General features: G+C 53.1%; 3 long non-coding RNA genes and 1 other non-coding gene across 7 annotated transcripts; 3 read left to right on the top strand and 1 right to left on the bottom strand.

Moving 5' to 3' along the window:
- Nucleotides 1-8,579: 8,579 nt before the first annotated feature.
- Nucleotides 8,580-12,841, bottom strand: LOC135174208 (uncharacterized). Of its 2 annotated transcripts, none has more exons than XR_010301792.1 (3): nucleotides 12,648-12,841; nucleotides 10,223-10,586; nucleotides 8,580-8,892 (listed from the first exon to the last, which is right to left on the bottom strand). It is a non-coding gene; the product is annotated as an uncharacterized LOC135174208 (long non-coding RNA). The 2 variants fall into 2 exon arrangements; XR_010301793.1 differs by lacking the exon at nucleotides 12,648-12,841 and having other exon boundaries at nucleotides 10,223-10,379; nucleotides 10,495-11,012.
- A 524-nt stretch (nucleotides 12,842-13,365) lies between these two features.
- LOC135174211 (uncharacterized) lies at nucleotides 13,366-16,843 on the top strand. 3 transcript variants are annotated; one of them, XR_010301797.1, is made up of 4 exons: nucleotides 13,366-13,559; nucleotides 14,581-14,733; nucleotides 14,807-14,849; nucleotides 15,015-16,843. It is a non-coding gene; the product is annotated as an uncharacterized LOC135174211 (long non-coding RNA). The 3 variants fall into 3 exon arrangements; XR_010301796.1 differs by having other exon boundaries at nucleotides 14,807-16,843; XR_010301798.1 differs by lacking the exon at nucleotides 14,807-14,849.
- Nucleotides 16,844-22,269: 5,426 nt separating this feature from the next.
- On the top strand, nucleotides 22,270-22,460 carry LOC135174219 (U2 spliceosomal RNA). Its single transcript, XR_010301805.1, has one exon. It is a non-coding gene; the product is annotated as a U2 spliceosomal RNA (small nuclear RNA).
- A 632-nt stretch (nucleotides 22,461-23,092) lies between these two features.
- LOC135174210 (uncharacterized) lies at nucleotides 23,093-26,095 on the top strand. The gene is made up of 3 exons (XR_010301795.1): nucleotides 23,093-23,241; nucleotides 25,307-25,438; nucleotides 25,653-26,095. It is a non-coding gene; the product is annotated as an uncharacterized LOC135174210 (long non-coding RNA).
- The last annotated feature ends 226 nt before the right edge of the window (nucleotides 26,096-26,321 follow it).

Below are 26,321 nucleotides of genomic sequence, written 5' to 3' on the forward strand. Positions count from 1 at the left end.
ATTTGAACCCCCAGCCAGCAGACCAGAACCAAAATCCACCTGTTAAAAGCAAGGCAGATTTGAACTCACAAGCTCCAGGTCAGACCCCTAAGGATACAAATGCTCCAGGTCAGACCCCTAAGGATTCAAACCCTTCAGGTCTGACTCCTAAAGATTCAAACCCTCCAGCAGACACATCCAAGTCTGTTGCTGCTCAGGCCCTTCTGGCACCTGCTAAGGCAAAAGCTAAGACAAAGAGTGGTTCGCAGGAGGATGTAAGAGACGGGACCTCTGGTGATCAGCAGCAAGAGGAGGAAGAGGAGATAGTTAGTCTGTGAGACCTTGTAGATGTGCTGAGACAACAATACTCAAGTGAGAGGAGCGCTGTGAGATTAGCTGCCAAGAGAGAGGATGGTTCCAATGAGTTTAGGAATGCTATGAGGAAGATTGTGTTAGGCCCGGCACCACCAGAACAACAGGAGGAAGAGGAGGAAGATGACATCCAAGGCTCCAAGCATCCACTCAGAGAGGTCAGGGAAGTTAGGAAGGAATACACAAGGGAATCAGGTGAGCCAATCTTAAGCTGGCTAGTGAGATGCCGTGGCATTGGTGCTAATGCCCTGCAGGTAGGAGACAAGTCTGCCAAGCAGCTGGGACCACTCACTAAGGAGAGTGGAGTGGACAAACACGTGGCAAGTCCTCTTGGTAGGGTTAGCTTGTGGACACGCCTTCTATTGGCTGTGGCTATGAGATATCCTTCCCGAGATGATTTGCCATGGGCTGCCAAGAAATGGAACACCGTTGAGCAGGGAATTAAGCTTCTGAAGGAGTTTGCTGCGAAGGAAGTGCTTTATGGAGATCATGGTACTCATGAGCCTGACGATATTCCTTTGGGAACAGGTCTCATGAAGAAGCTGGTTAAGCTTGCTCCTTCATCCTATGCTAACATCTTGGCCAGTAAGTTTCTTGCAAGGAGTGATAATGGAAGATCTTTCACTGTTGGTGAATTCACTGATCAGCTCAGGCAGATAGAGGACAGCTTGTCACACTCTGGCCTAGTCTCTGCCATAAAAACTCTAGGTACAGAGATAAGAGATGGCATTAAAGAGAGCATGAAAGAATTGAAGGAGGACCTTACAACCTCAATTTCCAATCTGGTAAAGGATACCATTCCTGCATCATCTGAATGGGTGCATGTTTCTGCAGTCAGGAACAGACGCCCACCTCCTGCAAGGCAATTCCAGCCCAGGAGGAGACAAATTCCACCCAGACAGCAGCAATCACGTGCGTCACTGTGGATACTTCTGCGTTACACATATGGTGAGAACATGAACAAATGGGATGGTAAACCTACTTCAGCTCTTTCAAATAGGGTCAGGGATCTGCAGAGTGGCAGAAACAGAGGCAGCAATGCCCGAAAAGTAGCTGTCACTTCTTCAGCTCCCGAGAGCAACTGCAATTGTTCCAACAGTTGCAATTCCTCTCACAACACCACCAATCACTGTGTACACCCCACATGCCATATTCAGCATTAGGGGTGCCCTGCCTCCAGCCAGGAGGAGGAAAGGGATAGTGGAGAGAACCGAATCTATTGGAATGTATTCATTAGGTGGCCTGGCAGTTCAAGAGTTCGGAAATACAGGGCTTTAGTTGATACAGGTGCTCAGTGTACTTTGTGGCCAGCAAATTTCAAAGGGACAGAGTCCATATCTATTTTTGGAATCACTGGTGGATCTCAAGAGTTAACTAAGTTGCAGGCTGAGATCAGTTTAACTGGTAAAGAGTGGAAGACACATACTGTTGTAACTGGTCCTGATGCGCCTTGCATTTCAGCAATTGACATTCTGAGACAAGGTTGTTTCAAAGATCCTAAGGGTCACAAATGGGCTTTTGGAATAGCATCTGTAGAGATTGAGGATGATAAATTGAAATTGTCCATTAGACCTGAACTTTCTGATGAATCTGCAGTTGTGGGACATCATGACATAGAGGACCTGGAAGTGCCAATTGCAACTCAAATTGTTCATCATATGCAGTACAGAACTAACCGTGACTCTTCGTTGCCCATTCATCAGCTGATTCGTCAATTGGAGAGTCAGGCTGTCATCGAGAAAGCTCATTCACCTTTCAACAGTCCCATCTGGCCTGTGCGCAAACCTACGGGCGACTGGAGACTCACAGTTGACTTTCGTGCCCTCAACGAGGTGATGCCACCCATGAGTGCAGCTGTGCCGGACATGCTGGAACTCCAATACGAGCTGGAATCGAAGGAGGCTAAATGGTATGCAACCATAGACATTGCTAATGCTTTCTTCTCTATTCCCATAGCAAAGGAGTGCAGGCCTCAGTTTGCATTCACCTGGAGAGGAATCCAGTACCAGTTCAATCGTTTGCCTCAGGGGTGGAAACACAGCTCAACCATCTGTCACTCAGTCATCCACAATGCACTGGAGAAAGGTAAAGCTCCAGAGCACATCCAGTACATCGATGACATCATTGTGTGGGGCCAAACTGCTAAGGAAGTCTTCGAGAAAGGTAACAAAATCATTGACATTCTGTTGCAAGCAGGTTTTGCCATTAAAAGAGACAAGGTCAAAGGACCTGCCAGAGAAATTCAGTTTCTGGGAGTGCGGTGGCAGGATGGTCGCCGTCATATTCCTCAGGATGTGATCAACAAAGTCTCTACCATGGCAGTTCCCACCAGTAAGAAGGACACACTTTCTTTCCTTGGTGTGGTGGGATTTTGGAGACTACACATTCCTGGTTTCAGTCAGATTGTCAAACCCCTGCATGATGTGACTCGTAAGAGAAACAATTTCGAGTGGGGACCTGAACAACAAGCAGCCTTTGATCAGATCAAACGAGAAATAGTCCATGCAGTGGGCTTGGGACCTGTGAGATCCGGTCCGGACATTAAGAACATTCTGTACACGGCTGCCAGTGACAATGGTCCAACTTGGAGTCTTTGGCAGAGAGCTCCAAATGAGACACGTGGTCGTCCACTTGGTTTCTGGGGACGTTGTTACAGAGGTTCAGAGACAAATTACACTGCAACTGAGAAAGAGATTCTGGCAGCCTATGAGGGAGTGAAAGCAGCTTCTGAAGTGATTGGAACTGAGTCACAATTGCTTTTAGCTCCTAGACTGCCAGTTCTTAACTGGATGTTCAAGGGCAAAGGTTCATCACCACATCATGCCACAGATGCAACCTGGTCTAAATGGATGGCTTTGATAACCCAGCGAGCACGAATGGGTAATCTTGATCGACCTGGTCTGGTGGAGGTGATCACTAACTGGCCGGAAGGCACAGACTGTTCCAAACCTCCGGAGGAGAGAATAACTCGTGCTGAGGAAGCTCCTCCCTATGGTGATCTCTCTGATCAGGAAAAGAACTATGCTTTGTTCACAGATGGTTCCTGTTGTCTTGTTGGGAACAAGCGAATATGGAAGTCAGCAGTTTGGAGTCCTACCAGGAGAGTTACCGAAACGAAAGATGGAGAAGGAGAATCCAGTCAGTTCGCTGAGGTAAAAGCTGTTCAACTTGCTCTTGATGTGGCTGAACGTGAGAATTGGCCTATCCTTTACCTCTACACCGACTCATGGATGGTAGCCAATGCTCTATGGGGTTGGCTAAAGGACTGGAAGAAGCATGGTTGGCAGAGGAAAGGAAAGCCTATTTGGTGTGCTGATCTATGGCAGGACATTGAAGCACGGCTGGAGAGAACTCCAGTGAAGGTGCGGCACGTAGATGCACACATGCCTAAGAGCAGAGCTACTGAGGAGCATCAACATAACCAGAAGGCAGATCAAGCTGCTAAGATTGCTCAAGTTGATACCAACTCTGAACTTGACATTGACCTTGATTGGAAACACCGAGGTGAGCTGTTCTTAGCTCGGTGGGCCCATGATTCGTCTTGACATCAAGGCAGAGATGGAACATACCGATGGGCTCATGATAGGTCAATTGACTTGTCCATGGACGCTATCACCCAAGTCATCTATGACTGTGACATTTGTGCTGCTATTAAGCAGGCTAAGCGAATCAAGCCCTTATGGTATGGTGATAGATGGTCAAAGTACAAGTATGGTGAAGCCTGGCAGATTGACTACATCACTTTACCTCGATCACGTTCTGGCAAGCAGTATGTGCTAACAATGGTAGAAGCCAGCACTGGATGGTTGGAAACCTATCCAGTTCCACATGCTACTGCACCTAACACCATTCTTGGCTTGGAGAGACAGATCTTGTGGAGACATGGAACTCCAGAGAGAATCGAGTCAGACAATGGTACTCATTTCAAGAATAATCTTGTGAAAAACTGGGCCAAAGAGCATGGTATTGAATGGATCTATCACATACCCTACTATGCACCAGCTTCAGGGAAGATTGAGCGCTACAACGGTTTGCTGAAAACCACCCTAAAAGCCATGGGGGGTGGAACTCTGAAAAACTGGGACAAACATTTAGCACAAGCTACCTGGTTGGTAAATAGTAGAGGTTCAGCAAACAGAGCAGGACCTGCACAATCAGATTTAGTCCAAACAGTAGATGGTGATAAAGTTCCTGTTGTACATGAGAAGAATCTGTTAGGGAAAACTGTTTGGGTATTTTCTCCTTCGGGCAAAGGGAAACCTGTCCAAGGGGTGGTATCTGCTGAAGGTCCTGGTCATACCTACTGGGTAATGCAGGAGAATGGTGAAATCCAGTGTATTCCACAGAGAAATTTAACCTTAGCTGAGAGAGTTTAAATTTAAGTTGTTAGGCGTTTTCTGTTCTAGGTAACATCGTCGCCCAACACTGAGACAAATCTACAGTACGTGAGCACGAACCCAACGTCACCTGGGAGTCCCTGTTCTGAGCTTTTGAATCACCTACATCTGATTGAAGTGTGAACTGAACTTGTATATATTGTATTAGTGTAAATATTGGTTTAGATTAGATTGGATAATTCTCAGCGATACTCTGAGCGAAGTAGACAAGGGGTGGATTGTGCTAGTTTGAAGCAAGCTGGAATGTTTTGGTAGAAGAACTAGATAACGGGCAGTGAAATGAAAACAATTGATGTCAACTTCTCTCACAGTCTCGCTGAGAACTCTGGGAAGAAGAAAGATTTTTTCTCCATTTTGTCTCTCTCTCTCTTGCTTTTGCCTTAGACCTGGTCACATCTCATTAACCCTGCTCCTACTAACCCTGCTCCCTACCCTCTTGGCTGCACCTCTCTTCTTCCTGAGAACTGGGGTAAGGTTGAGAGGGCCGGGGGGAGGTGTTGGGGTGGTTTGAGAGCCCCTCCTGGGGACTCAGGTTTCTGGGAGGGGAGTTGTGCTTTTGTATTGTTTATCCTTTGTATATTTCTGTATATAATTGTATATAACTGTATATATTGTAAATAGCTGCTTGTAAATTCTGCTAGCTGTAAATAAATTGCTTCATCTATATTCCCAGGGTCCGTCTGAGTTAGCTGGGGCAAATACAAAGTGTGGGGGGGCGGGGTAACCCCCAAACCATCACAATAGATGACATCCTGATAAAGTTCCTGTTGTCGGTGAAAAGAATCTGTTAGGGAAAACTGTTTGGGTATTTTCACCTTCAGGCGAAGGGAAACCTGTCCGAGGGGTGGTGTCTGCTGAAGGTCCTGGTCATACATACTGGGTAATGCAGGAGAATGGTGAAATCCAGTGTGTGCCACAGAGAAATCTCACCTTAGCTGAGAGAGTCTAAATTAAGAGTGTATAATACAAGCTGTTAGGACTGTTGAAAGGTGAATGAGCTTTCTCGATGACAGCCTGACTCTCCAGTTGATGAATCAGCTGATGAATGGGCAATAAAGAGTCACAGTTAGTTCTGTACTGCCTGTGTTGAACAGTTTGAGTTGCAATTGGCACTTCCAGATCCTCTATGTCATGATGTCCCACAACTGCAGATTCATCTGAAAGTTCAGGTCTAATAGACAATTTCAATTTATCATCCTCAGTCTCTGCAGATGCTATTCCAAAAGCCCATTTGTGACCCTTAGGATCTTTGAAACAACCTTGTCTCAGAATGTCAATTGCTGAAATGCAAGGCGCATCAGGACCAGTTACAACAGTATGTGTCTTCCACTCTTTACCAGTTAAACTGATCTCAGCCTGCAACTTAGTTAACTCTTGAGATCCACCAGTGATTCCAAAAATAGATATGGACTCTGTCCCTTTGAAATTTGCTGGCCACAAAGTACACTGAGCACCTGTATCAACTAAAGCCCTGTATTTCTGAACTCCTGAACTGCCAGGCCACCTAATGAATACATTCCAATAGATTTGGTTCTCTCCACTATCCCTTTCCTCCTCCTGGCTGGAGGCAGGGCACCCCTAATGCTGAACATGGCATGTAGGGTGTACACAGTGATTGGTGTTGTTGTGAGAGGAATTGCAATTGTTGGAACAATTGCAGTTGCTCTCGGGAGCTGAAGAAGTGACAGCTACTTTTCGGGCATTGCTGTCTGTTTCTGCCACTCTGCAGTTCCCTGACTCTCTTTGAAAGAGCTGAAGTAGGTTTACTATCCCACTTGTTCATGTTCTCACCGTATGTGTAACGCAGAAGTATCCACAGTGACGCACGTGATTGCTGATGTCTGGGTGGAATTTGTCTCCTCCTGGGCTGGAATTGCCTTGCAGGAGGTGTGCGTCTGTTCCTGACTGCAGAAACATGCACCCATTCAGATGATGCAGGAATGGTGTCCTTTACCAGATTGGAAATGTTTCTAAGATCCTCCTTCAGTTCTTTCATGCTGTTCATAATGCCATTCTCAATACCTTCCTTAAGCTCTGTACCCAGAGTTTTAACGGCAGAGACTAGGCCAGAGTGTGACAAGCTGTCCTCTACCTGCCTGAGCTGGTCAGTGAATTCACCAACAGTGAAAGACCTTCCATTATCACTCCTTGATAGAAACTTGCTGGCCAAGATGTTAGCATAGGATGAAGGAGCAAGCTTAATAAGCTTCTTCATGAGACCTGTTCCCAAAGGAATATCATCAGGCTCATGAGTACCATGATCTCCATAAAGCACTTCCTTCACAGCAAACTCCTTCAGAAGCTTAATTCCCTGCTCAATGGTGTTCCACTTCTTGGCAGCCCATGGCAAATCATCTCGGGAAGGATATCTCATAGCCACAGCCAACAAAAGGCGTGTCCACAAGCTAACCCTACCAAGAGGACTTGCTAGGTGTTTGTCCACTCCATTCTCCTTAGTGAGTGGTCCTAGCTGCTTGGCAGACTTGTCTCCTACCTGCAGGGCATTACCACCAATGCCACGGCATCTCACTAGCCAGCTTAGGATTGGTTCACCTGATTCCCTTGCATATTCCTTTCTAACTTCCCTGACCTCTCTTAGTGGATCCTTGGAGTCCTGGATGTCATCTTCTTCCTCTTGACCTGGTTGTTCCTGGCCAAACAGAACCTTTCTCATAGCACTCCTAAACTCATTAGAACCATCCTCTCTCTTGGCAGCCAACCTCACAGCGCTCCTCTCATTTGAGTATTGAGGTCTCAGTACCTCCTCTTCCCCTTCTTGCTGATCACCAGAGGTCCCCTCTCTTACATCCTCCTGTGAACCACTCTTTGTCTTAGCTTTTGCCTTAGCAGGTGCCAGAAGGGCCTGAGCAGCAACAGACTTGGATGTGTCTGCTGGAGGGTTTTAATTATTAGGGGTCTGACCTGGAGCTTGTGAGTTCAAATCTGCCTTACTTTTAGCAGCAGGATTTTGGTCTGCTGGCTGGGAATTCGAACTGGCTGAGCTGGTGTTGTCAGCAACATTCTGATTTTGGGTACCTGCCTGTGCTCCTGGGACTCCTGCCAAATCCTGCGGATTGTTGTTGTTTACATTGCCTCCGGGAACATTGGCTGCCTTCCCAGAATCTGGAGAAGGAGGGGCAGAGGCTGGCAGAGGGGAAGGAACTTGAGACACTTTACCATTTGCTTTCGACACAGAATTTTTCCTGGTTCTTAATTTTGTCACTACATTTGAATTTTTCACACATAGGGCCAAAATTAATATGAATATTAAAACTATAAGAGCCAGGATAATACACACCAATCCTGCCACGGTTTGTTTTGTGTAAAAATCCTTGCAGGGATTTGGCATCTCAGTTTGGGGTTGTATTAGTCTCATCAGGGCAGTGTTTTGATTGATTGTCACATTATTGATAAGTGCTCCTGTAATGTTACTAGTAATATTCTCAGTGATATTAAAACCAGCATAACCAAGGATAAAATCACCCCAGGCCCAGAACATATCTGAGACTTTGGCTTTAACCTTCTTATAAGCTAAATCAATAAAATAAGCAACAATTTGAGCTTTTATCCAACTAAATGCTAAGAAAACGAAACCAGACTAGAGTAACGCCCCAAACAAGCACAATAGCTGCCTTATTAGTTTCATTTTAATTCCCAGAGCTAATTACCAGTCACTCAAATAAATTTAGCCCCATGTTGGGAAGGCCAATTAAAAATGTGATGGTTTGGATGTTATCCGCCCCCCCACACTTTTGAAATTGCCCCAGCTAACTCAGAAGGCCTCCAGGAATATAAATGAAGCTATTTATTTACAAGCAGCACAATATACAAGCAGATATTTACAATATATACAGTTATATACAGAAATATACAAAGGACAAGTAATACAGAAGCACAACTCCCCTCCCAGAAACCTGAGTCCCCAGGAGGGGCTCTCAAACCACCCCAACACCTCCCCTTGCCCTCTCAACCTTACCCCAATCCTGAGAAAAGAATAGAGGTGCAGCCAAGAGATTAAGAAGGAAGGTTAGTGGCAGTGAGGTTAAGGAGATGTGGCTAGGTCTGAAGACAAAGGCAGAGTGAGAGTCAAAATGGAGAATGTTATCTAATGTTTTACTTCTTCTTCCCAGACTTCTCAGCGGGACTGTGAAAGAAGAGACACAACCATGTTTACCTTTCATAGCCAACTATCTAGTTCTTTTCACCAAAACATTCTAGCTTGCTTCAAACTAGCACAACTTTTAACTTGTATATTTCGGTATATACTGTAAATGTCTGCTTGTATATTGTGCTAGCTGTAAATAGCTTCATTTATATTCCCAGAGCCCGTCTGAGTTAGCTGGGGCATTTCTAAAGTGTGGGGGTCGGGATAGAAGCCAAACCACCACAAGGCCCAACTCCACAGCTGCAGCCCAAGGCAGTTTTTATTGCTAGGGATTCCTGTGCCACCAGCTTGGCAAAAGCTAAACCCTTTCAGCTCTCCAGTTCTGCCTGCAAGAGCAGACAGAGGCTCCTCAACCCCTTGCAAAGCAGTTCAAGATAAACTCTGCACACCAGGCTGTAAAGGATTGGCAGTGCAAAGGGAACTGTTAATAGGAACTGCACAGAGCACTACACCAGCAGCTGAGATACACAAGGCCAGAGTCTGCCTTGGCCACCACTCTCCAACAGACCTCCTCAGCTCAAAGCTTTCCAGCCACAGTCCACCTCAGCCACAGCTCTCCGAACACCTCCTCAACCCAAAGCTTTCCATCCACAGTCTACCTCAGCCACAGCTCTCCAAACACCTTCTCAGCCCAAAGCTTTCCAGCCACAGTCCACCTCAACCATCATTCTCCAAAACCCTCCTTAGGCCAAAGCCCTCCAAAACCTCCCTCCAAATCAGCCCAAACCCCAGCCTTCCATGCCCTCTCCCCACCTTACCTCTCTACTTCCCCCATACCAAATCCAAATGATGAAACTAAAAATTAGCTCAGCCAAGGCCAAAGCTCCTGCAGACATGAGGTCCACACTGCAATGGGAAAGACTGAGGGAGAAGAAAAGGGCAAAACTGAGAGTACAGCCAGTTTGTAGGGGCAGTGGATGCAGGATTATGGGAATGAAATGACACAGATGACACTTTCTGCTCCACCTCCTGGACTTTTTGGTCCCAGGAAGACTGCACTCAATGGTTTCAGACATCCCAGTTCTTAAATCCATAACAATCTGTGATGGTTTGGGCTCTTACCCACCCCCCACACTTTGTAGGTACCCAGCTAACTCAGACGGCCTCTGGGAATATAGATGAAGCAATTTATTTACAGCTAGCAGAATTTACAAGCAGCTATTTATAATATATATAGTTATATACAATTATATACAGAAAGATACAAAGGATAAACAATACAAAAGCACAACTCCCCTCCCAGAAACCTGAGTCCCCAGGAGGGGCTTTCAAACCACCCCAACACCTCCCCCGGCCCTCTCAACCTTACCCCAGTTCTCAGGAAGAAGAGAGGTGCGGCCAACAGTTTTGGGAGCAGGGTTAGTTGGAGCAAGGTTAATGAGATGTGACCAGGTCTGAAGGCAAAGGCAGAAGTGAAAGACAAAATGGAGAAAGTTCACTTCTTCTTCCCAGAGTTCTCAGCGTGACTGTGAGAGAAGGAGACACAATTGTTTTCATTCCACTGCCTGTGATCAAGTTCTTTTACCAAAACATTCCATCTTGCTTCTAACTAGCACACAATCCCTTCAAAAACAAATTCACCTGGAAGAAGACCTGAAAGAGCCTGCAAGAAAGCTGGGCAGGGACTTTGGACAAGGGCATGTAGTGATAGGATAAGGGAGAACAGGTTGAAGCTGGAAGAGAGAAGACCCAGACTGGATATTAGGAAGAAATTCCCCACAGTCAGGCTGGGGAGACACAGGAGCAGGCTGCCCAGGGAGGTTGTGAATTCCCCTCCCTAGAGGTGTTCAAGGCCAGGCTGGATGAGGCCTTCAGCAATCTGGGCTGCTGGGAGGTGTCCCTGCACATGGCTGAGAGTTGGAACTGGATGAGCTTTAAGGTCCCTTCCAAGCCAAACCATTCCAGGAATCTATGCAAAGTGGACAAACTGCACAGTTCAAGCTGAGCAACAGCAAAGGAGCCAAGGAGGAGCAGGGTGGGGCAGTGGAAGGCAGCAAAGAGCTCAACTTCAGCTGCTGTCCAGAGGCAAAGCTCTTCAGAACTCTTAAAGACCTCTAAAAGCTCCTAAAAAGAGTTTCAAAACTTCTCCAAGTTCCTCAATACACCTAAAGATGCATTCAAATCTCTGAACAAATATGCCTGAAAATCACCAAAACAGCTAACAGGACTCTGCAGAAGTTATAAAAACCTTTTTGAAACTCCTCCAACTCCTTCTGGAGAGACTTTATTGACTTTCTGGGTGTCCTTAAGCCTTCCACACCCTTGAAAAAGGCTGAAACAGGCTTAAAGGTGCATTTAAAACCATCAACATAATCACCGGCTCACAGCATCTCTTGAAGGCCTCTAAAACCTCATGACAAACCTCTCAAACCTCACAGAAGTTCCTCAAACCACCTCAAGACTACCTCAAAAGTCAACATATCCCTTCAGAGCTGAGCCAAAATTCTTGACATTTCATTCCAATCTCTTCAACAACTCTCAACAAGTCAGAGAGAGCAATGCTGAAGAGAGGCTCTCCAGACTCACTGATCTGTTTGGCACTCTTCAAGCACACTTAAAGAGGACTCAGACTGCCCTAGAAGCCATCAACATCTCTGTAAAGCTCTCAAACCCCCTTACAAACTCATTAAAAACCTCCAAAAGCCTTAGGACTTCATAAAGAGGCTTTAAAATCTCCTTTCTGAGGCTTGCAGGTTTTACGAAGTTTTATGGCACTCAAACTGCTTTGTGAAATACACTTAAAAATCACCAAAATCTCTTCAAACATCCCTAAAAAGGCCTGAAAATGACCACAACAGCTGCAAAAGGCACTAAAAAAAGCCTGAAATTGGACAAAAGGAGCTTCAAAAATCATTAAAGCTGCCTGGAAACATTTTAAATATCTTCCAAAAAATCATTAAAAGGGCTTGAAAATACTGAAAATGTTTCTTAAAAGTATTACAGGAATACAAAATTAAAAAATCTTTAATAAAACATTTTAAAGGCCTCAAAATAATGAAAATATCTTTTTAAAAATCAGAAAAAGGCCTGAAAATGCTCAGAAGAGCTTCAGAAGTCATTGAAAGCGACCAGAAGGAACCAAAATCTCTTCCAAAACCTCACTCCAGTCCCTGCCCAACTCCTGCAAACTGACTGTGCAGAGCTCTCAGGCAGCTTCTGCCTCTGCCACTCTTCAGCAGCCTTCACAAACCCCTCCCAAGCCTCACAGCTGCCTGCCAAATCCTCAGCAGCTGCTTCCACCGCCTGCAGCCGCCTCAAAACTCAGCAGAAGCCCTTCAGAGCCCCTGGCATTCCCCACACCCCCTCACCAGGCACCCGAACCTCTCGCCAAGAGCCTCACGCACACCTGCAGCACTTTTTGGCTCCTCAGCCCCGCACAGAATCCGCAACACAAAGCACCAAAATCTCTCCCCAGCTCCTCACAGCCTCTGACAAACTCTTCGCAGCTCTCCAAAGCCTCCTCAGAGCTCTCTGCACAACCTCCCTCAGGAGAGACTCTCAGCAGCTGGGACCCAGCCCCGACCCTGCCCCGCACCGCAGCCAGGATGGCGCCGACCCCCCGCAACTACAGCTCCCGGCGTGCCCCGCGCGGCCCCGGGGCCTGACACACACTGCAGGCTCCGCTCCCGGCCGGCCCCAGCCCCGCTCCGCTCCCGCCGCACCCAGCCCTTCCCGGTTCCACTCTCGGCTCCCCCAGTCTCCCCCCAGCCCCTCCCGGCTCATCTCCCCCGCACCCTTCACGCTCCGCAGCTCTATCGCCGCAGGCTCTGCCCAAGCGCTCCGCGGCCGCTCCCAGCCGTGGGCTGCTCGCCCCGGAGCTGTCCCCAGCTGTGCCCACAGGGCCGGGGCTGGAGCCTGCCCCTGCAGCCAGGACAGCAAAAGCCTCCAGGACAAAGGGAGAAACTGAGGCAGAAGCTGGCAGCAAACACAGCCTGGGGGGGCTGGGAGGGCGTTCGGGGGGGGGGGGCTGTGGGTCTGGGGGGTTCTGACACCTCCTGAACCTCTCAGCTCTGCAGAAGGCCCAGCATGAGGAGCAGACACTGTGGGGCCTGGGGAGCTCAGAGCCTGCGGCGGAGGCCCCGGAACGGACCCCGCGGGCGGCAGCGGAGCGCGGGCCGGAGCGGAAGTCCCGCCCCCAGCCGGGCAGCCGCAGCCAATCAGCGCCGCCGTGACCGCCACCTCCCTCCCCCTTCCCGGCCCAGCCCTCCCCTCCTCCCGCCGCTCTCCGCCTATCAGCGGCCAGGCTGCTGTGCCCGCGGCCAACCGCTACGCGCGGCGGTGCCCGCAGAGCCAATCAGCAGCGAGGAGGGCGGGACCAGCGCCGCGGAGCGCTGGGGTTGGGCAGGGAGGCGGCGGCGCCGCAGCTCTGCGGGTCCCAGCAGGCGCCGCGGCGGGGCCTGGGGCTCGGCCCGGGGCAGGGCAGGGCTGTGCGGGGAGGCTGCGGCCCAGCGGCGCTCGGGGGGGCCGCCCCAGTGCCCCCAGGGCACCGCAGCCGCCGGGGGTGAGCTGCGCCCGGCAGCGACTGCAGCCTCCGGCTCTGCCCGGCCGGCAGCAGCTGCAGCCCGGCCCTGGGCCTCTGCTTCCCCCCGGCGCTGGCAGGAGGCAGCTCAGGCCTGGCGCTCGGCAGCAGGCCCCAGATGGCTGCGGTGAGGACCAGCCTGGTGGGATCCTGCTCCTGGCAGGTCTCGGAGGGGTTTCCTTGGCGGGGAGAGGCTTCTGGAGCCCTCTGAGGGGCTGCAGGTGGTGTGGGGGCAGTGCCCCAGCTCCGCTTGGTAGGCACCAGGGGGATGGGAGAAAACCTTGGAGGTGATGGAGCCCAAGCATGGCCCCAGGGCACCTCCAGGCCGTGGCCCTCAGCACCACACCTCCAGGGCTTGGAAACCCTCCGGGCCTGGGGCCTCCACCCCTGCCGTGGGCAGCCTGAGCCAGACCTGGGCAAGCCTCAGGGGGCAGAAATTGTTCCTCACGGCCAAGCTCAACCTCCCTTGGGCCAACCCAAGCTTCCAGCTGTGGCCTCCCCAGTGCCCAGCCCAGGGGGACAGTCCCTGCCCTGCTCCTGCTGGCTCTGCGTTCAGGAGTCCCTCTGCATCTGCCCTGCCCCTGGAGCAAGATGGGAGGAGGGCTGGGAGGTGACAGCAGCAGGCACTGGAGCAGGCTGCCCAGGGAGTGCCCATCCCTGGGGGTCTGGGAGAGACCTGTGGCCACTTGGGGATGTGGTTTGATGGCCATGGTGGGGTTGGGTTGATGGTTGGACTGGATGCCCTTAGAGGTCTTCCTGATGCCCTTAGAGGTCTTCTCCAACCTCCATGATTCTGTGGCTGTTGTCTCATCTCAGCAGCAATTTGTCTCCCCTCAGGACATGGTTTGGTGCCATGATGGTGTTGGGTGGGTGGTTGGACTCAGTAACGTCAGAGACCTTCTTCAGCCCAACCCATTCTCTGGCCTGCAGGACCCCAGGTCTCCTGTGGAGAGCCTGCTCCATGCAGACCACCCTGGGCCCTGGCTCAGCTGCCCCAAGGAGCAGAGCAGGCAGCTGAGAGTGGAGCTGCAGCTGGAGAGGGCCTCCCCCATGGGCTGTGTGGGCTTGGGTGGGTGGGCACCAAGGAGGGCAGGACCCTGGGCTGGGCTTGGGGTGGCTCCAACGCCCTGCTCCTTGTCTACATGCAGGGAGCTGTGGCTGTGCCTTTGTCCAGCTGAGGTTGGAGCTTCCTCAGGGCCCTGGGCCAAGCCTACCTCAGCCTGCTGCCAGCATGGCCTTGGGGACAGCAGCAGAAGCCAAGCTGGACCAGAGCTGCTGCAAGGCCTGGATGGTCAAGGAAGGTGAGAATGGTGGTGGGATGGAGCTGGCTGGGAGGTGAGGAGCAGAGATGGCATCAAGGTCCCCTCCCCACAGAGGACTTCCCAGCGCTGGTGGTGGGACAGAGGTGGCACTGCCTGTGAGTGACCTGCAGTCAACCCTGCCACAAGCACAGCCAGGCTGAGTTGAACTTCCTGCACCTGTGCAATGCCAGCAGACCCCCAGGTGTCCCCTAGGTGTGTCTCCCCCACAGCAAGGCCTGGTAGGTTCCTCTCCCCTCCACTCTTTGTCTTTTCCTCCACAGAGCTGCTGAGGCTTCTCCTCTGCCCCATGGAGAGGCATCAGGGGGCTGTGACCAGGCTGGGAGACACAGTCCTGGGCTGTCTTCTGCTTGACCTCATGTTCCCCAGGAGGATGTGAAGCCCATGGACAGCCTCTGGAGCTCCAGCCCTGCCTTCTCCAGAACTTTTTTCCAGAAACAGACTCATAAGTAGGCTGCTGAGCTCCATCTGCAGGCCTGGAGGCACTTCCAGGTGTTGTCACCAAGTCCATGGGTGCCTGAATCCTGACTCTGATCTCCCCATGGGGCTGGGGATGTCCCCAAGGGGTTGGTTGGTTGACCTCTGGGGCTGAGGACCTCTATCTGCATTAGCTTCACAGAGTAGGAGCTGCTGAAGAACCTCCTGCAGCAGCAGGCAGCTGGAGGCTTTCTCACCTCAGCCTCCTGGTGCAGATGCTGCTGTCGGTGGCACAGAGCTGGGCACAGAGGCTCCAGACTGCCCTCTCGACAATGCCATTTGCCTGGGGGTAATATGGGGTGTGAAACACCCATTTCATCCCTTCACTGCTGCCCAGTCTTGCACTGGGGTTGCAGTGAAGTGTGATCCATTGTCACTCTGGATGCACTCAGGCACTGGCAAGATGCCAAACCAAGGTTTGAGAGTCTCAGTGGTTTGAGCTCCTGAGGCTGCACTGGTGGCAGTGGCCATGGTTAAACCAGAGACCACTTCTACACCAACCACTATGTATTTCTGTCCATGTGATGGCTTGAGGGGTCCCACATAATCCACCTGCCAGGTGTTCCAGAGACTTTTGTCCTGGTGGATATGTTGGGCTGGTGCAAGGTTTGGGTGGTTGGCCCTCAGCCTCATCTGGCACTGTGGACAGGCTGAAATAATGGTCCCACATGTTGAGAGGGAGACTGCCCACCCCCGAGGCCTGCACTCGTAGTAGAGATCAGCTTTGCCTGGATGTCCCCTTTTAAGGTGCAACCATTCAGCTAATCTCTCCCAATCCTTTTCCCCACTGCTCACCACATGGATAGGTGCCAGGCAGTCAGCCTGCTGATTCCATGTTGCAGCAGGGGTTTCCTTCTTAGAGTGCCCTTTGACCCACCCCACCTTGATGGGTCTCGACTGGCCTATCTCCAGCAGTCTCTGCCAATCTCCAGCTCTCCAGACCTTGGTGCTGCCAATCTCCCACTGATTTGCCTCCCATTGGCAAATCCACTCCAGAGCTCCCTTAAAGGTGGCACAGGAGTCTGTGTAGATGCTTTGGCACCATTTTCTACAGCTAACATGAGGGCCTGCAGTTCACCCACTTGTGCACTGCCTTCACCCTCCTCAGCAACAGTCCTGCCTGTACTGATTTCTAAGGCTGCTGCTTTGTAGTGCCACTGTGAGCCCACCCTCTGGGAAGAGGCCTCTGTGAACCACACTCCCTCGGTGTCAGAGTCTGTGGTTCTCTCCAGAGCTACATCTATTGGAGATGGCTTGTGGGGCTGTCCCAGTAAAGCTGTATCTGGGTTTGCTGGTTGCTGGAGTTTGGACACCTTGGCTGGACCCTCAGAGGCATGAGCTGGACAATTCCCACTTTCTTACAGTGGATTTTTGGGCTATCCCCTCTGGTGGAGGGGGTCCCTTGAGAATTGGTTTAAGCAGGAGGAAAGGTCCTTGCACCACAATATCCTGTGTGGTGTGAAGCTTCTCTGCTTCCTTAGCAGCCCTTGTAAGGGAAAGGAGCCCCTTTTCCCATTCAGAATACCTCTTCTCAGTGTCCTTGAGCACTGTAGAGGAAAACAAGAGGGCTCCAGTGGGGCCTTTAGGTCCCTTCTGATAAATTCCACAATAGGAGGCATGTTCCAAGAAGCCTCATTCTGCCCTTAAGGGGTCCTGTGGGTGTAATGGGCCCAGTTTCTGGTAGGCCTTTAATTCATCCTTAAGGGTTTTAAGGCTCTCACTGAGCTTTATCAGCAGATCATACAGTGGCCTGGCAATCACTGAGAAGCCAGGAATATGCTTCCTCCAGTACCCCAGGCTCCCCAGTAATTTCTGCAGCTCCCTTTTGTTCCCGGGGATTTGGCCCTTTTCAGTTTCCTCCAGGGTGTCAGCTGCCACTGCCACTGCTCCTGCTACCCACCAGGCCCCAAGGAATTTGATTTCCTGTCCTGGGCCTTGGCACTTGGCAGAGAGGATGTCTAACCCATTCTGGGTCAGCAGTTCCCAGATGGCCTTTGCTACTGAGCCCACCTGGTCTTTGTTGTCCCCACCCACCAGGATGTCATCTATATATTGATAAATGGCAATGCCTTCTGGGACCTTGATGGTGTCCAGAAGCGCTGCCAGTGCATTGTGGGTGATTGCAGGAGAGTGGTTGTACCCCTGGGCTAAACGATTAAAGGTGTACTGAATCCCCTGCCAGGTAAAAGCAAACTGAGGCTTATCCTCCTCCCTCAGTGGGATCATGAAGAACATATCCCGGATGCCCAGGGCGGACATCCACGAGTGGGATGCAGCCTGAATGGCTGTGACCACTGAGGCTAGGCAAGGCACAGCAGCTGCGAGGGGAGGGGTGTTAGCATTCAGCTTCCTGCAATCTATAGTAAGCCTCCAGCATCCATCCATTTTTTTAACTGGCCAGACCGGGGAATTGTATGGGGAGTGAGTCCCACAGATTATCTGTCTCCTCTCCGAGGCGGCGATCACCTCCGAGAGGCCTTGCCTGGCTGTTGCAGGTAAGGGGTGTTGGGATACATAGGTGATGCCAGCTTGGGGTAACGCTGGAGCCAACTGCAGGGTGTTTACATTGGCTGTTCTCACCCTCCTTGACTCCACCCCATAGGAGTTGAAGCTCCAAAAAGACCCTTTGGAAGATGCCATCTTTTGCCAGCCAGCACAGCAAACCCCAATACATTCCCTGGGTAGGGGCTTAAGGCACCTTCCACCAAGGTGCTGCGTTTGCCCCCTGGGAGCCATACCCTTGTTTTAGCTCGATAGCAGATACCAGGTGGCCCTGTAACACCTTGTATTTTTGTCCTGTTACGGGGTGGCTGTATCCCCAGGCTCTTTGCCAGGGCTGAATTTAGGACACTAATTTGAGCACCTGTGTCAATTAGCAGTTTCACAGCAGTTCTGTTGGGTCCAGTCAGGGTTAAGATAAAAGGCTCATCATTGGCAGACATTAACAAAGCAGTGACAGAGGCCTGACGCAGCCACCGCCTCGTTTAGTTTTTTGTCTCCTGTCAGGAAGGTAAGGAAGAGTTAACCTCCCTGCCCAGGGACGCCAGGGAAACAATCGCAGGGGGGCTGCTGCTTCTGTGCTCCGGCGTTTGCTATGAGAGCCACCACTGGGCAAGGCACTGGCCCTGGGCTTGTCGTGGCTGTCTCTGGGCTTATCAGCCAGATTTTGAATGCATCATACTAAATCTTTCAGCTGCCAATCTGCTAAGCTCTTTCAGGATGATTTTGGATAGCCCTAGAGATAGGGCTTGTCTGTAGCATCTGTCAGAGAGTTCAGCTGTCTGGATCTCAAATTGCCCTGTTTGTGTTGGTCCCTTCCTGTACATCTCCTGGGGAGAAGTTTGCAGGATCTGTCCCCCTGGAGTAGTCCTTTACTGACTGGACCTGTCTGAGCATGGTCCTGGATTTTCCTGTGGGAGAAGCACCAGATCGTCTCTCCCCAGACTTTCTGTCTTCGGGAGAACCAAACCCAAACTGGAGCCCATGAGCATTTAAGTCTGTCAGAAGTTCAGCCCAAGTCATCACAGGTTCTTGTGCCTCTTCCTCTGCATTTTCTGTGATTGCCCTTTGAATTGTCTCTGTATTTTTCACTGCTCAGACTTGCAGGCTCGTTGGCAATCCCTGCACAATAGGGTGTAACTGCTCTGGATCTAAGGGGGCATTTAAGGGGCAGTTATATTTTCCCTTATCCTATATTGCCTGCACCAGGCGAGTCTGCGGAGAGCTGTGATCAGGTCAGAGGATCTGGTAACTCTTAGTTCCATTGGCTCCCCCCTGTAAACTGGCTGAAAGCTGCTTCCCCAGTGAGCTATCTGGGCAGTGAGGCTGTGCGTCCCCTCGGGTTTGCACGTCAGGAACACATCATCCCCCCAGTCTCCAGCTGCTTCTTCGGAGTCTAAGAGGACTTTGTCCCCACCAGCTCGAGAGACCCTATAGACATTTTCTGCCACCAAGTCAACTGTCTCTCTCGTGTATTTGATCTGCAAGTCACTGAGCTGCATGTCTGTGTATCACTTTATAACAGCAGCGGTGGCAGTGCCACATTTTCTGCCTTTAATGTCCAAGATCTGTGTCGTCGTGACAGGCAGGAGGCTTTTATGCCCCATGGAGTCCTCCTCACCAGAGCTCTCTTCTCCACTAGCTACAGGGGAGTCCGGTTGGTGTTGCAGAATGGCTAAAGGAGAACGGACAGGACTTAATGCTGGGTAAGCAGGATGAGTACATAGAACTAAAGTAAGGCTGTGCTAGGCCACACTGAAACAAAGGCTGCATTGAAAACAAAGGCAGCATTTGATATAGCTGGGCCGGGAGGCACTGTCCTAGACGAGTCAGCAAACAACTGAAGCAAAGCAGAATCCAGCTGACTCTGCCTGAGGTAAGAAGGTAGGTTTGCAGCTTGCAGCTGTAGCAGCAAGTAGGTGCACCATGCAAGTGAGGTCTTTCTGGATTCAGCCATTTGGCTCCTTACATGCATGCATATATTGTCTGTAGCACATACAAGCGCACGTCTACCGCATGCAGTTGTCACTCGCTTTTGATCCACACTGGACTGTGCAGTGTCCTTTCTTTAACCCTTCTCCGCGAGATCCTCTCCACAGGTTGGGACCTGGGCTTCCTGCGCGACTTCGTAGCTTTTTGCTGCACAGGGACAGACACAGCAGAATTCTCTGAGTGCCAATGTATCTTCTGCCTGATTTCGGAGGGTTCCCTTCCCCCACATTGTCCCTGGGGACATTCTCTGCTTTTCTGCACCTCCACGCCTGCAGGGCAGGGGGGAAACAGGTTTTTTGCGCCTTTTTCCTCTCCAAGCCGGGGAGGGAGAGGCATTTTGGGGTATACAGGACTCCAGGACAAGCTGTTGGGACCAAACTGCTGCTGATTTCTTGGACGGGCACATCTCTGCTGGGTAAAGTACTGCTGGGCAAAAGGGCCCCAAGGGTGGTGGTCAGTGGAGCTAAGTCCAGTTGCAGCCGGGCACAAGTGGTGTGCCCCAGGGTCAGCATTGGGACCACTTCTGTTTGACATCTTTATTGATGCCCTGGGAGCAGACACAGAGTGTGCCAGCAGCGAGTCTGCAGATGACACCAAGGGAGGTGGCAGAGTTGATCTGCAGGAGGCTGAGGAGGCTCTGCAGAGGGACTTGGGTAGGTTGGATTCGTGGCCAGTGTCAATGGGATGAGCCTGAACTAGGCCAAATGCCAGGTCCTGCACTCGGGCCACAACGACCCCAAGCAACACTACAGGCTTGGGGAAGCTGAAAGCTGCCTGCAGATAGGGACCTGGGCATGTAATAGGCAAACAACTGAGCAGGAGGCAGCAGTGCCCTGGAGGCAAGGAAAGCCAAAGGTTTCCCCAAGCCTGTAGTGCTGCTTGGGGAAGATGTCTGGGGTCCGAAATGCTGTGTCCAGCAGGAGCAGGGAGGGGATTGTTGCCTTGGACTCGGCTCTGCTGAGGCCACAGCTCGAGTGCTGTGTTCAGTTTTGGGCAGCTCAGTCCAAGAGAGATGTGGAGGTGTGTTGGAGAAATTCTTGTTAGCAGAGCACACAAGAATTGATAAACAATGAGCAACCCGTGCTGGGAATGTCCTTGAATCCATCTTGGGAGTTTAGATAGCAGGCACAGGGTAGCTTTCCCCCACATGTAGCTGCAGGGGGTGGAGTGCGGCTGCAGGTGGGCAGAGTTTAGCCAGTCCCAGTGGCTGACCCTCAGATTGTTATGGTATGCTGACCTATTGATGCCTTACAAGTAAGTCTGGACCCTCTGACTGTAACCAACCTTGGTGGACCACGCCTATTGTTAGAAGTGTATATAAGTCACTGCATCACGAAATAAAGTGGATTTGACCATCCAACCATATTGGTGAACAAAGACTCATCTTCCCATAGCGCTCCACCGAACGGTTTTTCTCCACAGAGTTCCTGGAGTGGGTGCAGAGGAGGGCAAGGAAGCTGGGAAGGGCCTGGGCAATAACTGCGATGAAGAGCGACTGGAGGAGCTGGGGAGAGTTAGTGTGAAACAGGAGGCTGAGGGCAGAGCTCATCACTGCCCACAGCTACCTGAAAGGAGGCTGCGGGGAGGCTGCTGCTGGTCTCTGCGCACAGGCAGCGACAGAACCAGGGGGAAGGGCCTCAGGCTGCCGCTGGGTAGGTTTGGACTGCACATGAGGGGACATTTTTTCGCAGCGAGAGCGGTCAGGCACTGGAGTGAGCTGCCCGGGGGGTGGTGGAGTCAGCGACCCTGGAGGTGTTTAAGAGCCGTGCAGGGTCGGTGGAGCGATGCCCTCTGTGCCCGGCGCTGCCATACCCACCCCTGCCCCAGAACACTCTGCCGGTGTGGGGCTCCTTGCGCAGATCAGCTGGAGCCGAAGTCTCCCTCCCTGTCCGTGCCCCTTGCCTGGTTTTGTGCGCTCAGATTCTCTCCTCCCCGAGGTAGACAGAGGCAGAGGGCTCCGAGCAGGGCGCAGCCGGAGCCGTTTCCCTGTCGTCAGCGGCGGCAGCAGCGGCGGGGAGCAGGGGGCGGAGCAAGGGTGGGGGCGTGGCGGGGAGGTGGGTGGGGATTATGCTAATGAGGCAGCGACGGGAGCCGCAGGGGGGCGTGACCAGCGCAACCCACGTGACCCAGAGGGGAGTGCGATGGGTACCAGGGGGCGGAGTGATGCTAATGAGGGGAGAAGGCAGCGAATGGGACGCCAGGAGGCCGCGCCGAGCCCTGCCAATGAGGAAGGGTGGGCTGAGAGAGGGGCGGGGCTTGCGAGGCCCGGGGCGAGGCGGACGATGGCCCTGGCCGGAAGGCAGGACAGGGGCGGGGCGAATGCAGAGAGCGGGCGGGGGCATGGTAATGAGGAGCGCGAGGCTTGCCGGGACACAGGCTCAGGGAGCCTTCGGGGGGGCTTGAGCGGCGCTGGGTGTCCGCGCGGAGAAGCGAGACCGGGCGGGAGGGGCGGGGAGCGGAGCGGGGAGGCAGCTGGTGTGGGCAGGGAGGTGTCCGTGAGCTAGGGGAGCCCCGTGGGGCACGGGTGGGTGTGTGGGGAGCTTTGGGGTTATCGCTTCTCGGCCTTTTGGCTAAGATCAAGTGTAGTATCTGTTCTTATCAGTTTAATATCTGATACGTCCTCGATGAGAGGACTTTATATTAAACGGATTTTTGGCCGTGGGAGTTGGATCCGGAGCTTGCTCCCTCCGCTCCGCGCATCGTCCTGGTATTGCAGTGCCTCCAGGCACGGTGCACCCCCGCACGGGGACCTCTGGTGGTTAACGACAGACCTGCAGCAGCTGAGGCGCCTCGGCTCGCCCGTGAGGGGCAGGATCTGCCTGCGCAGGGGCTGCGCTCGGGCCTTGGCCTCTCTGCTGCTCCCCACAGGCACAGAGGAACTGTCGCTGCTGGGACGCAGAGCACAGCAGGGCTCAGACAGCTCCGCCAGCGCCCCGAGCCCCGCGGAGCCTGCTCGGCACAGGCTGTCTCTCGCAGGTTGCCTCTCCCCAGGGCGCGCTCCGAGCAGCGATGCTTTGGGCAGGCAGAGAGCAGAGAAGCACCGAGCCAGAGGCGGCGCAGGGAGGCTGCGCACAGCAGCTCAGCCTCTGCTCCCCGCAGCGCAGAGCAGCAGCAGAGGTGAGAGGAACCTGAGCGAGGGCAGAACGAGGGGAGCGGAGCAGCGGAGCAGGGCAGAAACGGCCTCTGGCTGCGCAGCTGCGGCGCAGAGGTGAGGGCAGAGCTGGGCGCAGTGTGCGCGGCCACTGCTGCTGCCCGCGGGCAGGAGCCATGGCGGGGCGGGGCCCTGCTCCTCGTGCGGCGCTGATTGGCTGCGGCTGCCCGGCTGGGGGCGGGACTTCCGCTCCGGCCCGCGCTCCGCTCCCGCCCCTGGCGCACGTGGCTGCGGCAGCGGCAGAGCAGAGATCTGCGCCGCAGGCTCTGAGCTCCCCAGGCCGGCAGGAGCCTGCCGGGGCCGGCGCTCGGCACCGTCCTGTGCGCGGAGCTCTGCCTCGGCCTCCGCTCTGCGCCCCCCGCGTGTGCCAGGTGGGGAGAGGGCAGCGGTGGGGCTGAGGGGGAGCGGAGCCCCCGGGGGCCGAGGGTCGTGTGCTGGGTCCGGGAGGGGCGTGTGGGGCTCCGGGGCCAGGTGCGTGGGGTTGGGGTGCGGAGGGTGCGTGGGGTGCGTGTGGGTGCGCTGGGTGGGTGCAGGTTTGTGCGGCAGCAGTGGGTGGGTGTGGGGCAGGCTGTGTGCGGCTGTGGTGTGGGTGAGGGGCGTGAGGGTGGGAGTGGGCAGCGCTGGGGCTGTGAGAGGCTGTGTGCGGGTGTGGGGGGTGTGAGTGTGGGGAGCTGCGTGGGGCCGCGGGCAGGCCGTGGGGAGCTGTGTGGGTGTGTGGCGCTGGGGGCGGTGTGGGAGCTGTGCGGGTGGGGTGCGGGTGGGGCCGGCAGAGGTGTGCAGGGTGGGGGTGTGCGGTGCCGTGGGAGGGCTGTGTGCGGCTGTGTGGGCGCGGGTGGGGCCGGTGAGGGGTGGGCGTGTGGGGGGCTCCTGGTGCCGATTTACTGCCAGGCACAGGGGGAGAGCCCAGGCCTGTCCGTGGCTTTGGTGGGGGTGTCAGGCGTGGGTGCTGTGGCTGTGGCGAGCCCGAACTTGGGAGCGCCTGGGGCCGGTGGCAGCTGTGGGGCGGTTTGGCTGTGCTGGGGCTGGTGGCATCAGAGCCCTCGCGTGGGGGTCTGCTGTGCCCACTCCTTCATCGATGCTGACTCTGCAAGTCTTTTCTACGCTTTTGAAGCATTTTGAGTGGAGTTGAAGTCTTACAGAGCCTAATACCATAGAAGAGAGAAGGGTTTGGGTTTGGAAGAGACCTCCAGTGCTCATCCAGCCCAAGCCCTGCAGTGAGCAGGGAGATCCTCCACTGGCTCCTGCAGCCATGACCTTAATCGTTCTCTATCATTAGGGCTGGGGTTAGTAGGAGCTGCTGTTGGCATAGTGCCCATCTGTGTGATGGGTACAGCAGAGGCTCTGCCCTCAAGCCCATGGTGCTTGTGTTGGGTAAATAACCCACTGCAGACATGCACAGAGAACAAGCAGACCTGTGAGTGCTGTGGTGCCTAGGGGGTAGGGGAGCTTAACGAGGAGTGGTTTAAGGTAGTTCCTGTGGTCGAATTTCCAACGACAGCCTTTTGAGTCAGAGACCGTGGAGAAAGGCCAGGCAGGAGCTGCTGTGCTCTATTTGATGCTGTTCCTAGGGGGTTGGCAGCTGCATCTAATCCGTGGCTGCACTGTGGGATGGTTGGGTTGGTGTCAGCAGCAGCTGCAGGGTGTGAGTGGTTGCTGAGCCTTCGGGGTTCCTTTGTGGCTGTGGTGTTGTTTGTGGTTAATCTGGGGGCAGTGTTTGTGAGTTTTGTCTCTTGCATATCTGTGGTGGTGGATCCTGTTCCAGAGGCTTGGGGGCACTGAGGTGTGCTGAGGCATGTTTGGGTGTGGCACTTGTTGGGTGCTGCTTGGTGGCTTTGTGCAGTGTTGGCAGTTTGGGGCTCTGGCTGTTGGTGCTGGGGGAATGTTTTGTGTCTGTCTGGATTTCAGGGGTGTGTCGCTGTTGTATTCGTGCGGGGTTGGGATGCTCTGGGTGGAGGTTGTTGCTAACTCTTTGCTGTGTTAGAATCAGTGCAGGGCTTACCCCGAGGGGCGATTGGGGTGGCTCAGTGGGGGTGCTGAGGCAGCTGTGTTGAGGCTGGGTGAGAGTGGGAGTTGTGCTGGAGAGCTCTGGGGCTGGGGCAGTGCCGGCAGTGGTGCTGGGATGGCTGCAAGGCTGTGGGGATGTTTTGGGACAGTAAGGGGTGTAAGGAGTTGTCTGCTGTGATGGTGCTGGGGCAGACAGTGATAGGGTTAATGGGGTGAGTGTGGAGGTGCACTTGGATCCTGTTTGTACCAGTGAGGGCTGCTCTCCAAAGGGGTGCTGGGATATGGCAGCTGTGGAGTTGATGATGTCAGTGGGGGTCAGTTCTGGGGCAGGACCTTTCATTCGGAGGCAAAGGCCTCTCAGGTGATGCACATCATTGTGGTCAGGGCAGTGGCTGAGCTGATTGGGCCACATGGAGCTGTGGTGTGTCACAGGGGTGAGCTCTGGGCAGCGATCTGTGGAACAGAAAACCTCACAGCAGGCAGAGTGTGATGCAGAAGCTCTGTTTATTGCATACCAGATGTGAGGGGAGAGCTTCCCAAGCTCGCACAGCTGCTCCTGCACAGGTAGGTACTGATGCTACAAACCCATTCCCAGTCAGTCTGTGGGCAGGGTTAGTGCAGTCAGCTCTAAGATCGGTGGGGTTATTACAATCAGTTCTTGGAACTCATCTGCATAATGCCCCTTCCCCTGGCTCCTGCTCACTGCCATCTGCTGCTTGTCTCTTGGGGTCTCTCTGATGAAGGCTCAATGTCTTCCTTGCTTTGTCCTTCTTACCAGGTTTGCTCATCTGGCACCAGCTGCAGGTCACCTTCCTGGCCAAAGTTACCAATGTCCTCACTTCTGAACACAGGATTCTTCTTCCCATGGGAGAGCTCCTGTGTCTCTGCCTGCTTGCATCACTTTGCTTTGCTTGTGCCTGATTTATGATGCTTTATATGCTTCATGGTTACCTAAGTGACTACATTCCACATCTTCTATCCCCTTTGGCATCAGCAGTCAGAACAGGCAAGGAAGTGTTGTGGGGAAAATGTGAAGTTTTTGTCTGCAAAGGTAACTCCCAAGTGAGCTTTTGCTGCTGTGTGGCAAAGGTTGTGCCCTGTGAATGGGGGGAGTGAGAGGGGGAATGCAGCTGGGGTAGGAAATGGAGCTGCTGTTGAGAGCACATAGTGGAAGTGAGCAACTGCATAGTGTGTGTCATGGAAAGCAGTACCTAGGGAGGAATTGGCTAAACCAGTTCCTGTTAGGCCTCCTAAGGTGGGCAAGAAGACAAAGCATAGGGCTCACAGGGGTCTCATTTGCTGGTTCTGCCGTGAAGTGTGGCTGGTGAGCTGCAAACCTTGATTGCTGTGGGGATAGCCGTGGTGATGGTAGCAGGTGTAAGGTGTGCTCAGGTGTCTACATCCATTCCTGCTGCCCACAGCTGCTGGGCTAGGAGCCAGGCACCCA

The sequence above is a fragment of the Pogoniulus pusillus genome, unplaced genomic scaffold, assembly GCF_015220805.1.
Source record: "Pogoniulus pusillus isolate bPogPus1 unplaced genomic scaffold, bPogPus1.pri scaffold_50_arrow_ctg1, whole genome shotgun sequence".
Classification (NCBI taxonomy): Eukaryota; Metazoa; Chordata; class Aves; order Piciformes; family Lybiidae; genus Pogoniulus; species Pogoniulus pusillus.